Below are 15,335 nucleotides of genomic sequence, written 5' to 3'. Positions count from 1 at the left end.
TAAGTTTTACAGACTACCAAGTTGTTTTTAAAAGTTGAGATGTAATTCATAAAATTCAACCTTTAAAGTATATAATTGAGTGGATTTTAGTATATTGTGCAACCATCACCACTATCTAATTTCAGAACGCTTCATCACCCCCCAAAAATCTTGAAGCCACTGGGAAATGAATTTTGTGTTCAGCACACAAACTCTGACAATTTCATTCAAATATTGTTCCACCTTGTGCAGCGCCATGGCAGAGACTGCAGGCTGTTCACTCCAATATCCATTCTCTCTTCTTCCTTAAACTAGGTGTATGGCTGCCTGTATTCCCTTCAACCTAGGCATGGTTATGTGACTAAGGCATTGCCAATGAGAGATGAAAAGAAACAGTGATTGTCAGCATCTGGAAAATCCCTTATGAGCCACAAAAGTATACTTTTTCTCCATTTGCCCCTTCCTCCTTCCCATTGTCTAGAATATGGATATAATGGCTGGTGCTCTGGTAGCTATTTTGGGTCACAAGGTGTTCTTGAGAATGAGTCAGAGGCTTAGATGACTTAGGAGAAAAACAGAATGAGCCTAGGTCCCTGGCACCTTTGATCATATTGGTCCTAAAAATTCTATCGCTAGGAAACTTCTTTTACATAGGGGAGAAACAAATGTCTATATTTATGCCATTATTTGGGGAGATTTCATTCACATACAGTGGATTTAATATTGAATGACACAACCTTTTAGCCATATTCCCGTCAATGTCATGCATTTGGAATTGCTGAGAAGTTAGGGTATTTAAAAAGCTAAGGTCAATTTCTTCTGCTTTTAATAAGAATTACACAAAATGAGCGTTCAGCACAGAGCATCACAGTTTTCAACAACTTACTTAACTTTGCTTCCTACACATACTGCCCACACATTCATTCACTCATACTTTGGGGCATATGTAATAAATAAAGACCAACTATCCCTATACTTGGAACACTAACGAGAAAGGGTAACTAGTCATACTTTCAAACCAATCTACTAAATTGTACTTTCTAATTGGAGGCAAGAAGCCATCTAAACATACATATATCAGCGTTCAAATCCATTAAAAGGCAATGGAGTGTGCAAAGCAATAATCCTATAAGGAAATATAATTGCAAATTAAGTTCCCCCTAAAATTTTGTGTGCTCATCTGCTCCACTGAACCTGCTTTGTATATAAGCAAGTTTAATTCTTTTTTAAAAAAGTAAAGAGCTATTTCTTAAGACTTTCCTATTAAAAGGATGAGTATCCTAAATGAATGGTACTTATCTAAGCACTCTGCCATTACCTGGTGAACTTACCTAAAAACAAAAACAAAAACAAAAACATTCCAACAGTTAGAAATAATGTTAATATTTTAAACTCCTAGAGATCACAGACTGTTTAACTCATTTTTATATTTCCTGGTAGTACCTACACTAGTGTGTTGAACATCGTAGGTGTTCAGTAAATGGTTGTTGAATTGAATCACTATTCTTTAAATGTGTAACATTTTAATCAGTAAGTAAAAGATCTTCGTGACCTTGGAAAAGTTACTTTTCTTTTTGATTTCTTTAGCTGGTAAGAGGGTATAATACTACCCTCACCCTAAGACTAATGAGACAAATATGCCAAGTAATTAAAGCATTACCTGGTACAGAAGAGGTGGTCAATAAATGATAGTTACTGATTATCATGACAGTAACTATCATTATTGTTATTGTTAATATTGTTATTAATACAGTTATTATCATTAACTATATCATCAATAAATGGTATATAGTCTCATTACCATTGATATTTTTAGTGTTATTATTATTATGTTATTGTTATTATTCTGCTTAAGATCTTGTTCTGCATGCTGGGAAAACAAAGTATTGTTCAGCACAGTCCTTGATTGAAAGTTTTCCAGGACAGAGAGTCTATATGTATAAAAAGATAAATGAAAATGCAAGGTAGGAGGGGCTCAGTCCCCAGCAGGGATGCTGCAACAAACTGACAACATTCTTGAGACAGGGCCACGGAGTTGGTTCCTAGCCTGAATTTTCTGATTGCTTTGTGCCCCACTGCACTTCCAATGAAATGTTTAACTTGCCTTTTTTGCCTCCTCTCCTTTTAGCCCCTCCACCATAGCCTGCCCTCTGAAATCTCAATACCCCAGTTTCTTTTCCCAGACTTAGACTAATATTCCCTCTTGGCAGATCATCCCTGCAGATTAAGAGCCTGGTGTTGGGTTGCCCTGAGGCCTGGGTCAAGCATTCTCCACATCTGTGTAGGGTTCTCAGGGGACCAGCTGGTTCCATGAGCAAAGACAGTGACTGCTACAGGAATGCAAAGACAAACACACCTTGATGACCAGTGAGGGCCAGCTATCTGGAACAGGTAAGACTTGGGTTGAGTTAATAAAGGAAAGTCTAGAGTGGAGGGAAGGAAGACATTCCAGGAAGAAGAGGTCCTGTGAGCAAAGCATGGAGCTGATAATCTCATATGGAACAAAGAGTGGTCTCAGAAAGCTGGAGCAAAGTGAGCCTAAATGGATATTGCCAAAAGCAAGGTTAGAGTTAAGTAGGGATCAGACTAAGATGTTTTGATGTTAAACTGAGCTTGAGGAATGTGACTTTCCAGAAACACATAATTGGCTTTGACATACAAATCCCCATTGTGTACAGAGCAAAGTGCATATTATCTGTTGATAAAGGTACGGTATATGTAGAATGGATGGACAGCCAGTTGGTGTTTGAGAAGAAGTGGGAAGGAAGGTGAGTCTACTAGAGGTAGGAAGAACTCTAAGGAATTTAAAGTTCCCATTAAATATCAAATTTGAAACACAGTATATGAGGGTTGCAAGATCATCCAGAACATGTTTATTTTAAATGTAAGGAAAACAAGATTTAGAGAATTATATGACCTGCCTGACATCTCATAGCCAGTTGGAAATAAAGCCTCAACCCAACAACACAATCCTTCCTCGGGTTCTAGGCTCTATAAATGACACCTTGACGTCAAATTCCACATTTTCAGTTTTGATATTACAATTTAATTGTACATACAGATATATTCTCTTAGCAACAATTACATATGTATATTTAAGTAATATAGGCCTTTATTCTTTTTTTAGTATTCATTTTCCTCGTTGTCAACATCAAATTGAAATCAAACAGTAACATAAGGGAAAACCAGCCTGTGCTTCTTTCCAAAACTTTCCGTTGAGTAGTAATGCTGTTGTTTTTTAAACTGAAAAAAAATATGACATTCTTCTTTTTATTTAGAAGTTACTACTAACAATCAGAGAAAATAGGATGCATAATTTTAAAATTAACATTTAGAAATTAAATCTATTCAATAATATTATTCTAGCAAATTATGTCCTCTTACTCTTTTGCTTCAGTTGGTCAAGCCAATTATAATCCCAGTTTAAAGACCCAAATTTCAACCTACTCTGAAAAATCATCAAGTCTTTAAAAAAAAATCATGTCTATCCATATCAGAAGATTAAAAAATAAACTATGAGAGGATGTGCTGTCTCAATGGGACATTTTGTCACCGCCCACAACCCAAAGTATCCTCTCAAATTTTCTTAAACTCAGGTAACAGATATCTGAATTTTAGTCACAGGATTCCATTAATCTGAGCACCCCAGTTCTACTTGGCCCCCCTCTGTGCAGACCTCTGAGTCCAAATGACCTTGTTCAACCACTAGAGGAACCACCAACCACTCCTTCCCTGCTGCCTTCAACTGCTGATGGATGGTGCCTTCATGCATAGCTAAGTCATGAATGGCCTATTAAAGGTGGGCACTTAAACTCATCACACAGGTTGATAGTTTCAGCATTAACCTATAAACAACTAAAGAATTCCTTGGGAAGACATTTGTCTTTCCATGAGGTGAATTTGCACTTTATATTATTAAGGACTTTTAGTACATGGGGGCAATAAATTATTCTTTGGTGCCTCATGTGCTTTTCTGATGTGTAATTTAAATCATAGTCCCTAGATTTAACTTATGCTTTTCAGGATAGTTCCAAAGTTAAGCAGCAAACATTCAATCCCTGACATTTATAACTTTAGTAAAGATATCTGACATTCATTTCGGAGTATGCTAGTTTACTTAAGGTTAACTCTAAGTGGTGACTATCTCAGGAATTTGAACACTAACTTAAAGGGAAAAAGTTGGAGTTCATGCCTAGCAAGAATCTCCGTAATAATGAAATTTCACCATTATTGATAAAGTTCTCTTTGGAAAGGGCTTCACAATGTGAAACATGAATATATGCTCGAAAGGAGTCATAAAATTCACACATGTTATTTAGGAATTTCTAACAGATGTTAAAATTTTCTAAACAGAATTTTACTTTATATTTGAGAGGTTGTTTGATCTCAAAAATCTGTTTGCATTAGCATTGGGATTTTTAATATTCCACATTTTATTACTTCCAGTGTCTTTTAGATAATTAACGTTGATATCTATTTGTTGTTTGGAATAAATGACAGAATCCCAGCAAATGGTGGACAGGTCATAAATAAAAGATAGGGGTTATACAAGCTGTAAGGAAATTAGAACTTGATAAAGGAAAAAAAAAGGTTTTTTTTTTTTTTTTTTCCTTAAAGGATAATGGTTTTCAGTTAATTCCAAAGGTCAAGTGTAAAAAGAAATAGTCCCTCTCCTTAAATACTGAGATTCATCATCCTGACATTATTTACTGGAGTCGCAGTTCATGAACTGATAGGAAGTCCCATGATCTTGTTCTCTGCTATCATACATTGGACTATTCTTTAATTATATCGTGAAGCAAAAATGTGAATAGTGTATATATCAAATCTTGGGCACCAAGCCTTGTCACTTTATGCTCCAATGATTTTCCAGTTCAACCACTACTAATAAAAACAGAATTTATTTTGTTCTATTTCCCAGATATTATCCTGAAGGTTTTATTATGCATGTATTATAAAATATTTCAATCATTAAAAGTACAGTGAATAATAAAGGAAACATTTATGAAACCACCAGCGATTTAAACAAATATTAGCATTTTATCATATTCTTTTCTAAAAAATAATTATAAATATGATTAAAGTGTACTATGCACAGTGCCCCAATATAATTTCTATTCCTCCTCTTCACCTCCATCCAGAGAATAACCAACCTTCCAAAGCTGGAGCATATTTTCCCATCTGTTTTTATATGTAAGCATTTTCTCCAAGTAAAAATCTAGTAAAGATTTATGTGACATTAAAATTGATATAAATGGTATCATATTGTAAAATGGTATCATTTTCCCCACATTATATTTTTGAAATTTATCTATATTCAGACATGTAGATCTAGTTATTTATTTTAATTCTTTCAATAGCATTTTATTGTATAAATAAACCACATGTTATTCATCCATTTACCTTGTGATGGATATTTACGATTTTCTTTCAAGTTTAGGCTATAATATATACTTCATTGAATGTATGTGTAAGTGTTTCTCTAGGGTAGATTCCTAAAATGAAATTGCTGGGATTTAGGACATGAATATATTCAGCTTTATAGACACTGCCAAATTGCTCTTTAAAGGGGTTATACCAATTTATACACCCACCAGCAATACAAGAGTGTTTCTCATAACCTTACTTCCTCATTGACACTTGCCTTTGTCAGTTCTTTCAATTTTTTGCCAACCCGATGGGTGTGAAATGCTATAGCTGTTGTTTTAACTTGTAAATCCCTGATGACTAGTAAGGCTGAGCACCTCTTTAATGCATATTAGTCGTCTGTATCTCCTATTAATGATCCATTTTTTTCTACTGGGCTGTTTATTTTTTTAAAAGTGATTTCTAGGAGTTCTTTATATATTATAGATACTACTTTTTTGTCAGCTACATAGATTGCAAATAATATCTCCCAGCTTATGTCTTGTCTTTTTCCATTGTTCATGGAGTTTTTAGACATATTAAATTTTTAATGACATATTAAATGTTAATGTAATTAAAAGCACCAATATTGTCTTTTACAAGTTGGGTTCTTTATGTCTTAAGTATGAAAATCTTCACAACTCTGAGGTCATGAATTCTTGTACATTTTCATATATGGGTTTTAAGGTCACACTTTTCACCTTTAGGTTTTCAATTCATCTGGAATTTATTTTTATATATAGTGACCATTTATTGGTCAACACATCCTTTCCCAATTATTTGTAATGCCACTTCTGTCATTCACCAAGTTCTCTGTTATGTGTGTGTCTGTTTATAGGTTTTTAACTCATCTATGTTGTTCTATTTTTCTTTCTATGTTCTAATACCGCACTGTTTTAATCTTTACAGCTTTGTAACAAGTAAAGCAAGGCCTGTCCTTCTCTTCTTCGAAAGTATTCTGGTTATACTGGTTATATGGATTAATTTGTGGGGAAACTGACATCCTGTGACATTGAGACTTCCCATTCATGAACATCATATATCTCTCCATCTATCTAATTCAGTCCTTCAGTAAAGATTTTTAATTTTATCCAGAGAAAGTTTGGTAAGGATGATGATGTATTCCTGGCATACTGAAATGGAGGATGTGTCTACAGAATGCAGAAACCTGTCTGACCACAGTACAGAGAAAGTCTGTAACGTGTACACCACAGTTAAACATCCAATTCTCGAGAACCCACGGGTCACCCATCCAGTCTCTCCAGGGCAGAAGACTAGCTGGTCTTTTTGATAGCTGCCTGTTAATCAGCAATTTTCTATTTCAAACACTAAGAAATGTAAAAAACAGTTTGCTATTTCAAATAATCTGTTTTTTTCTCTCTCCCTCCTCTTTTCTGTTTCTTTTATTAATATTTAAACCTCTTTTGCCTTTCTGAGATGAAATTAATTATTGGTTCCATTGGCTTCATCTGTACACAAATAGATAACGTGGTCTTAATTAACTGTATATTCTTTGAGTTATTCATTGACACTCCATTCAGGTTTTACACCTCTTTCAGACCCTAAGTTCTTGAAGTTTTGTTACTATTGTGAGTAGTATCATTCTAAAATTACACTTCCAACTGGTTACTATCAATGAAAAATGGAGCTATTTATTGCCTACCTCAGGTTGTTCTGAGGAATCCACATAAACCCCTTAGTAAAGTGCTTGGTGCATATCTGGCCTTCCCCAGCTTTCTTTTCTCTTTCCACAGAAATGTAGAAATGATGTAGAATATTAGTTTTGAAGGAACTCAGGAAATTTCACCCCAAAATATACTCCTTGGTATAAAGAGTATTTTGAATTAAAATTAAAGGCCCTTAGAAATCAACGGGCCTTGGAAGGGGTTTTCCTTCTAACTGCGTAAAATCAGATGGATTCATCAAAAAGAACCATGTCTCCCACTGCTTTCCCTGTTATCTCAATATATTGCAGGAAAGAAGATCAAGAATGCAACCAGACCTGGCTTAACCCATTTTAAAGATAATACCTGTGTCTAAGGTTAATTTAATTTCCAAAGAGAATCATGTACAAGTCAATCTGTTTCCCTTGATCCACTCATTCTCCCAAGAATCTATTCATCCTCCCAAGTAACCATTTATTGCCACTCAATAGAATTACCTATATTCCTCATCTCCTCCTCCCCTCGAAAATGAGGGTATATAAACTTCTGGACCCACTAGGATATTGAGTAATCACTGTGTGATTCTCCCCATGTGCACAGTATATAAATTTGTAATCACTTTCTCTTATTAATCTGCATTATTGTGAGTTGATCTTTCAGCGAAACTTCCAGGGGTGAAGGGGAAGTTTTCCTTCTCCCCAACAGTTTAAAATACAAAACAAAATCAGAAAATGTACAGTTATATAAAATATTTATATGCAAAATTTAAAGGGTTTTTTTATGTATAAAGTTCATGACTGGTAAAGCCATATACATTAGATAAGACTTTCAAACACAGCTAAATAATAATATTTAAAAACCTCACAGAGTGACATATTGTACATATATGTAGGGTGTCCTAATTTTTTGTGATATTATATTATATAACTCAAAGTAACAAGTGTGCTATAAACCAAATCTAGTCTCTTGTGTCAACATACTTGCCCAAGGAGGAAATTTCGGTAGCCAACTCAAGTTACATCTGTGACCATGCACAAAACAGAAGATTAAATTAAAATGTACTTCCACTTTTAAAACATCTTACCCCTTCAATATCACTGCACTTCTTTCCTTTGCATAAAATCAGTTAAGAAAAAATATGATGGTCACTAATGGCTTTGTGAAGTTATAGGCAACTTTGAGCATGTGTGCATTTGCAATTAAATGTTAGTTCCTTCCCTTCCACAAACACTCAATGGAAGGAGGCAATCAGATCAAACTTTTGTTTTGGGAAAAGGCAATTCTGTCAGGAGCGTGCTGAATGAATTCAGGTGGGAAGATGCCTTTGTGAGGGCAACAATGTGAGTCATTCTTCACTAACTCAAATGTTCTTGATACACGGCTACCTTCCTTGTATTTATGTCCACTAATTATGCTAAAATAGTAGCCACTTTAGAAATGTAATTAAGCAAACCAAATTATCTTCAGGTGTTAGCACTTAAATTCTAATGTTTCCTTTCCCTTGCAGGGGCAGGGAGGAGGTTAGTGAGCATAAGAACATATGGAAATAGTTATGTTCCATTTTATTTAAGTATGTATGTGTTGGTTGAACTTATTTTTCAGTTCATGGAAATAATACTGACCACCCCCAGTTCTCCACCTTACATCGAACCAAGGGAGAAAAAAACTGATTTACTTTACAGCAAAACACTTTTTAATAAATTGCACTTTTCATTTTAGTTGAGCTTCAGCAAATTAGTGACTTGCCCTAAAAAACAAACTATCTCTTTACATACAGTGATTAAAGATAGGTATTTCTAAAGATCCCCTCCTGAAAGCTCACCTTGATGCCACAAAAGAAACCTCTATTTTACCAGTCATTCAAAGGAACAGTCTACCCTTGATTGGTTAAATAAATAAATTTTCTTTTCTATCAGTAGTGGCTTAAATAACTGTTTACTGAACCACGAAGCTATGGGCAAATGAGGTTTGCACTAATTTCATATGGAAGAAAACCTCATTCTGTAATGAATTTTATGTTAATTGTTATGCTGTTTTTGTATCAGCTGACAATCAAAACCAAGGTGACCTGTTTCTCCACTATTCCAATAATAAAAAACAGCCTTTGACAAACATCCTATTTCTTCTCTGCAAACAACACCAATCCCATGCATGCAAAGTTTCAAGCAATGATTAGAAGCTTAGTTGCCTGCTGTGGCTACAAGACAAATGGCTCACTTAGATTGCTTCTCAAAGTACAGTGAATGAAATCAGCCCTCTGAGAGGAAGCTGGCCAGAAAGTTTTTCTAACGCAACGTAAAAGTCAATTCGTGCCAAAAAGCCCTAGTTGAGGATGGGTGGAGGAGGTGTCACTCAGAGGTCAAAAATAACCATTTATTTTGGTCAAAATAAATTATGTGTTCAGGTGAAAGAGTTCCACAAATATGTCGGGCTGTTCTGGTTTTTCACATATTATGTGAATTTTTGAAAGAAAATTTCTCTTGAAGAATTTTTAGTAAAGAAAAGTTATGAGAGAAGAAAAACTAAAGTCCTTAAGAGAGAATAGCATAATTTTACCCAGAAATGTGACATGGTATTTCCTACTGTTAACACTACTTCTGTCCAAAATGTTCTCCATATTGGGGATATGTTTGTTACTTCCACAACTACCAACTTCCAGTCGGCAAACATCCCTGCATTCACATTGCTTATGATAAACCTACATACTAGCTTGAAGAGACATCATGACAGATAATCCCAAATATTTTTTTATCACCTCATTAAAAACACTAATCTACCTTCTGTCTCTATGGATTTATCTATTCTGGATATTCCTTATAAATTGAATCATATTAAAAAAACTGAAGTTCTTCATACCATTTTAACAACAATACTTTGCATTTAGAAGAATTTTCACATTTATAAGGCCCTTATCATGTACATTTGCTGAAGGAATTCTCACAGCGTTTTCAATATAGAATGCTAACAACAGGGCAATAGAAAATAGTCATGGTGGGTTTTCTCTATCAACACTTAACACAACTGAGCATTTATCAAAAGCAAGTGCTGTGCCAGATGCCAGGGGTGTGAGAATCAACATGCATCCTGTCCTCAAGGGGGCAGAGCTACTGATCCTGTAGAGAAGGTGAAATATGTATACATGTCTTTGGGGTACTAGGGAGGACTTACTTGAAAGGAGATAGAATTGTATAAACAGATTATGTTGCTCAACCATTTTTCCTCTCTTACCCACTTGCCTTTTTCAAGTGGCTTTTGTGACCTATACCAGGAAGGTTTCTTGTTGATTCTCCCATTTTGCTAATGAAGAGCCTCCTCCCAATGAGACAGAAACTCATAAATAAGGGGCATGAAAAGGATTTCTACTTTTCTGGCTATTAATACTAGTAGCGACTCGTGTTTGAACTCTTCCCCTAGACAAACACAGAGATTGTGGTGATTCATCTTTTAATGTCTACTTAGAAAATAAAGTTACACTTTTAAAGTTTCGTATCTGTTGGCCAAATGAAGTCCTCAGATATAGAGACACACCTTTCACAGAAATCATTAAAATTTTACAAAATTATTAGGAGGCTGAATTAACTTCTGGTATTTACGATGCTTTTATCTTTTCTTTTCCCTCTCATATTCTTGGACAACCTCAACTATGAGTACTTGTGTTGGTAGGTAATTCCTCTTTCATGTTAAATGCCTCCCCCTACTCAATTACTATGACCTCAGCACAGTTGGGGAAATTGGGCAGCATGCACAGTTTTCATTATGATGAAAATCAATGTAATACAAGGTAATAATAATGTTTGTGATAAACTCCAATGTCCGTCAAGTGATGAAAATTGTTTTTATTGGAACTATTATGACAATTCCATTATGTTCATAATTAGCTCATATTTTTTGATTTCCTTTATGGTGAAAATGATATAATAATTAGACTAACTTATAAAGTTGTCATGTAGTATCTATGTAGCAGCACTTGCCAGGACTTTGCAATCAACCAAATCCAATATGAGCTAATATATTTCAGATTTTGCATAACACCAAAAGGGACAAAATTAAAATATAGTCGTAAGATATTGTTCACAAGGAGTAATAAAATTTAGGTGGTAATATGTATGTGCATCATAGATCACAAAGAAAGCTATGAGTAAACAAAAATGGTTTAAAAGATAGGCTCTGCATTTTCAGAGCTTACTGAAGAAAAGAAAAAGTATGTATGAATGAACCATATGAAAAAATATTATGGTACCCTTGGGAACCCTTCACCACCACTCCTGCCCATGCTGGGGCACAAGTTTTGAGAAGGATGTAAATGCCAATTATGGAGAAGATGTCAATGACAAAAACAATAATGAAGAAGATGTCAATGACAAAAACAAAAAGAGGTGGCCTGTGAATAACTACTGAAAGAGCCAACTTACTCAGTGTCTGAAAGAGTATATGACATAAATAAGCAAAAAATATCCTCTCAAGAGAGGGCAGCAAGGAGGCAGGATAGAAAAGGTAAAAATAAAGCCACTTGTGTGTTTGCTGTGGAAGTAGTCTAAGGCATTCTTTTCTGTGAGTCTATCATTTTACAGTGGGACAACAAACCCACTGGCTTGTGCACACAGTATCCTCTAATTCCAATATGAGCACTTCTGAGCACAAGGTAATCACCACACAGAGCCACATTTAGAACTTTCAGAAGCTGTCCATCCAATTCTCACAATGAAGTACAAATTACAAATTACAGTTTGATCTGCAAGTAGAGAGAGGCCTGTATCTTGACATCTCCAGCCAGCTATACTATTGTTTTCATTTGAGAGCTCATTTTCTAGACTTTTTTTCCCCAAAACTACCACCACAGAAACAAACTTTCATAAAATAAATATGACTAACACTTTGAAGTAAAAATATCCACAAAGAAGCCAGGATTGGAAGATGGTGGAATTTCCATTGACCCGTAAAACAATCTGGGCTTTACATATAAATCTCCTTTTTTCTTTGCTCATTTAAATTATTACCATTTCATGTTCAGACTCGCTGGCAAAACATCAGTTATTTTAATGTGAATCCTCCACATGCTGCCCCAAACAAACTTTAACGCTCGAGTAAAATGTTTAAAACTTGCCAGACCCAGGAAAAGTCAGAAAGTTGCCCCATAACCGTCCGTCCACTGCCCTATTGCTTTGCCTCCCCCTCCTCTCAGAGATACGGGAAAACACCATCCAAACCTCTTGAGATTTGCTAAAAACCACCACAAGTAGGAAGCAGCCATTGAACCCCCATGTTTCTATGAATAAATAGAAGAAGAGACACTGTACCGAGTCTTCAGTTTTGTGACTATTCAAGAGGTCAGACAGGAAATCTTCATGAAGGCTCTCTCTTCGAATCAGTGTAAATTCCCGCAGGAAAACAGCCCCTTGGCTTTGGTCTCCGCATACCTAGAGAGATAAGGTAGCTGAATTAAGCCTTCAGACAGAGCCTGGTGGGAGGGGGCACTGAGGGATTAGTTACAGAAACCGCTTGGATTCATTTCAAGTCTGATTAGAGCAATCAAAAACAACACACGCAAATACATATTAATGCGAGAACCACTAGAACATTCTGGCATGTGGCTCCTCTGATGGATGCCAGGAAAGTCCCCTGCTAAGTTGGCACCTCTTAACTGACGGATATACAATGTTGAAATTCAGTGATTATAGGTTATTGCTGTGGCCAAGTCCAGTGTGGTCAGGCTCCTAGACTCATTCCACTGGGCTATCCATGTGTATGTACCACGTACGGGCCTTGGACCCACAGGGACCTAACCTCAGTCCAGTAGAGCTGAGCACCTACATGGGTCTTGATGTCCTATTAAATATCAACCAGATAAGGAAGACCTGGCCTGAGCCCAGAACTGACTTCCTGAGCTGTTCAAGTACTTTAGAACCAGATGTACTTTAGCTGCTCCGGAAGGGGGTACCAGAGAACTTTTATCTAGAGCTTATCACATTCCAGGTTCTTTATACTGTGTCAAACCCAAGAGGTGTCTGTTATCAGCCACACTTTGCAAATTAGGGAAGAGAAGCACAAAGGGTTTCAGGAATTTGCCAAGTTAGTAAGTGTTGAAATCAGCATTCAAATACAGGTCTAACCCTTGTCTTTTCATTATATCAATTTGCTACTGAGCTACTCAACCCTCCTCTGGTGAGGGACAAATTGTTAAGTATTAATAACTCCTGTAAGTTCAAGGAATAATCAGTTTACCCAGGCCTCCCACTACCTCTCTGAGCTTCAGTATACTCATGTTAAACTGGAATATCAACTTGGTTGAATTGCTGAGAAGACAGGAGATAATATATGTAAAATGCTTAATGCAGTGCCTCACATATAGTAAGCTTTCAGTAAACAACAGTCATTATTACTATCAAAAGCATATTCTGCTCAAGGAACAAGTAAAAATCTAAGGTTCTAACATACATGAAGTTCTTTAATCATATTTATAATATTTGTAATGGACGTATAGGTATCCATCATATTGTCTTAACTTTTCAATGCTTACATTTTGAATTGTATACTTTTTAAGGTATTGCTATCAGTAATGAATAGGCAGATGTTCATATTAAATTATACCTTCCTGAAAATAATGAATAATAATTTAGTTACGTTAAACTCTAAGTCTTTTGGAAAGGAGTATAATCTTTCATGATTTATGTGTAATTGCCTCTGTTGTTACACAGCATAGTAAGTATCATGGTAGTAGACAGTCTTGGCCCCCAGGACCTACACTCTCTGGTGTCATACATGTGAATATCTTGCTTTACTTGACAAAAAAGCACTTTGCAGATGTAATTAAGATTACTAATTAGTGTACTTCAAGATAGAGTTAGTAGCCTGGATTACCCAGGTAGGCCCAATGTTAGTACATGAGCCCTTAAAAGCAAAGCTTTCTCCTTGGCTGCAGGGAAGAGGAAGTGAAAGAGATTCCAAGTGTGACAAGGACTCGACCTGCCACGGGTGGCATGAAGATGCAGGAAGCATGAAAAGGAAGGAAGTTCTACCAATAACCAGTAAGCTTGAAAGAGGACCCAGCCCTAGATGAGAACTGCATCTTTGGCCAATATCTTGATTTTAGCCCAGTGAGTCTCTGAGCAGAGAATCGAGTCATGCCTTGCCAGACATCTGACCTATAAAAATTGTGAGATACTTTTGTGTTGTTTCAAGCCTCTAAATGTGTAGTAATTTGTTAGGGCAGGAATGGAAACTAATACAATCACTGAAAGGTAGGGCACAATGAGAGGTTAACTTGTTTCTTTGCCTATGTTAAGTTTCATAAGAACTAACCAATACTAAACAAGTAGAGGTAGAATTTGCAAAAACTGATTCTTGGAAATATATTCTTCTAATTCATCTAAATTATTCCTGCTATATTTAAAATTAATTTTCTCTTAGTTCTTTTCTCATCAGGGTCAATCATTCCTTGAGTCTGTAGTTAAATACACTTCAAAACCTCTTTTGACCATGTAATTTCCCTGCTTGGAAGCACTCCCCATTCCTGCTGGGCACATTCAAAATTCATGGGCTTAGTATCCAGGACCACTCACAGCTCTTCAAGTTCTAGGGAAGGAATAGCTGCACTTGTACAACTCACTTTCTGAGAAAGATCAAGAACTAAGTTTAAAATGACCTAGAATTGATGTGTTTTAACTTTGGTGTTTTCAAAGGGACTAATGTGTGCTGGTCCCTCCTAAATCTCAGATTTTACGAATCATTGCTCCAAAAATCTAAGGCTGTTTTGAATTCTAACTCTATTAACCAAAATGGTGGTCACCTTTAATCGCTCAGTGCCAGAGTTCTTTTTTTTCCCTTAATTTATTTTGCTAGATTTAGAGGGTACAAGTGTTTTTTGTTACGTGGATGAATTGTATAGTGGTGACATCAGGGCTTTTAGTGTACCCATCACCTAAATAGTATATATTGTACCTAATAGGTAAGTTTCGATTTCTCACTGCCCTTTCCAGCCTGCCTCCTTCGTAGTTTCTAGCATCCATTATACCACTTTATATGACCATATACACACAACATTTAGCTCCCACATATAAGTGAGAACATGGGGTATTGGTTTTTCCTTTTCTGAAATACTTCACTTAGGATAATGGTCTCCAATTCCATCCAAGTTGCTACAGAAGACATTATTTCATTACTTTTTATAGCTGAGTAGTACTCCATGGTGTATGTACATATACACCACATTTTCTTTATCTACTTATCAATTGATGGACACTTAGGTTGATTTCATCTCTTTGTAATTGTGAACTGGGCTACAATAAA

This window comes from Propithecus coquereli, unplaced genomic scaffold (genome assembly GCF_000956105.1).
Source record: "Propithecus coquereli isolate 6110/MARCELLA unplaced genomic scaffold, Pcoq_1.0 Scaffold95, whole genome shotgun sequence".
NCBI classification, from domain to species: Eukaryota; Metazoa; Chordata; class Mammalia; order Primates; family Indriidae; genus Propithecus; species Propithecus coquereli.
The sequence above is the reverse complement of the archived record's forward strand: the minus strand, read 5'-3'. Positions refer to the sequence as shown.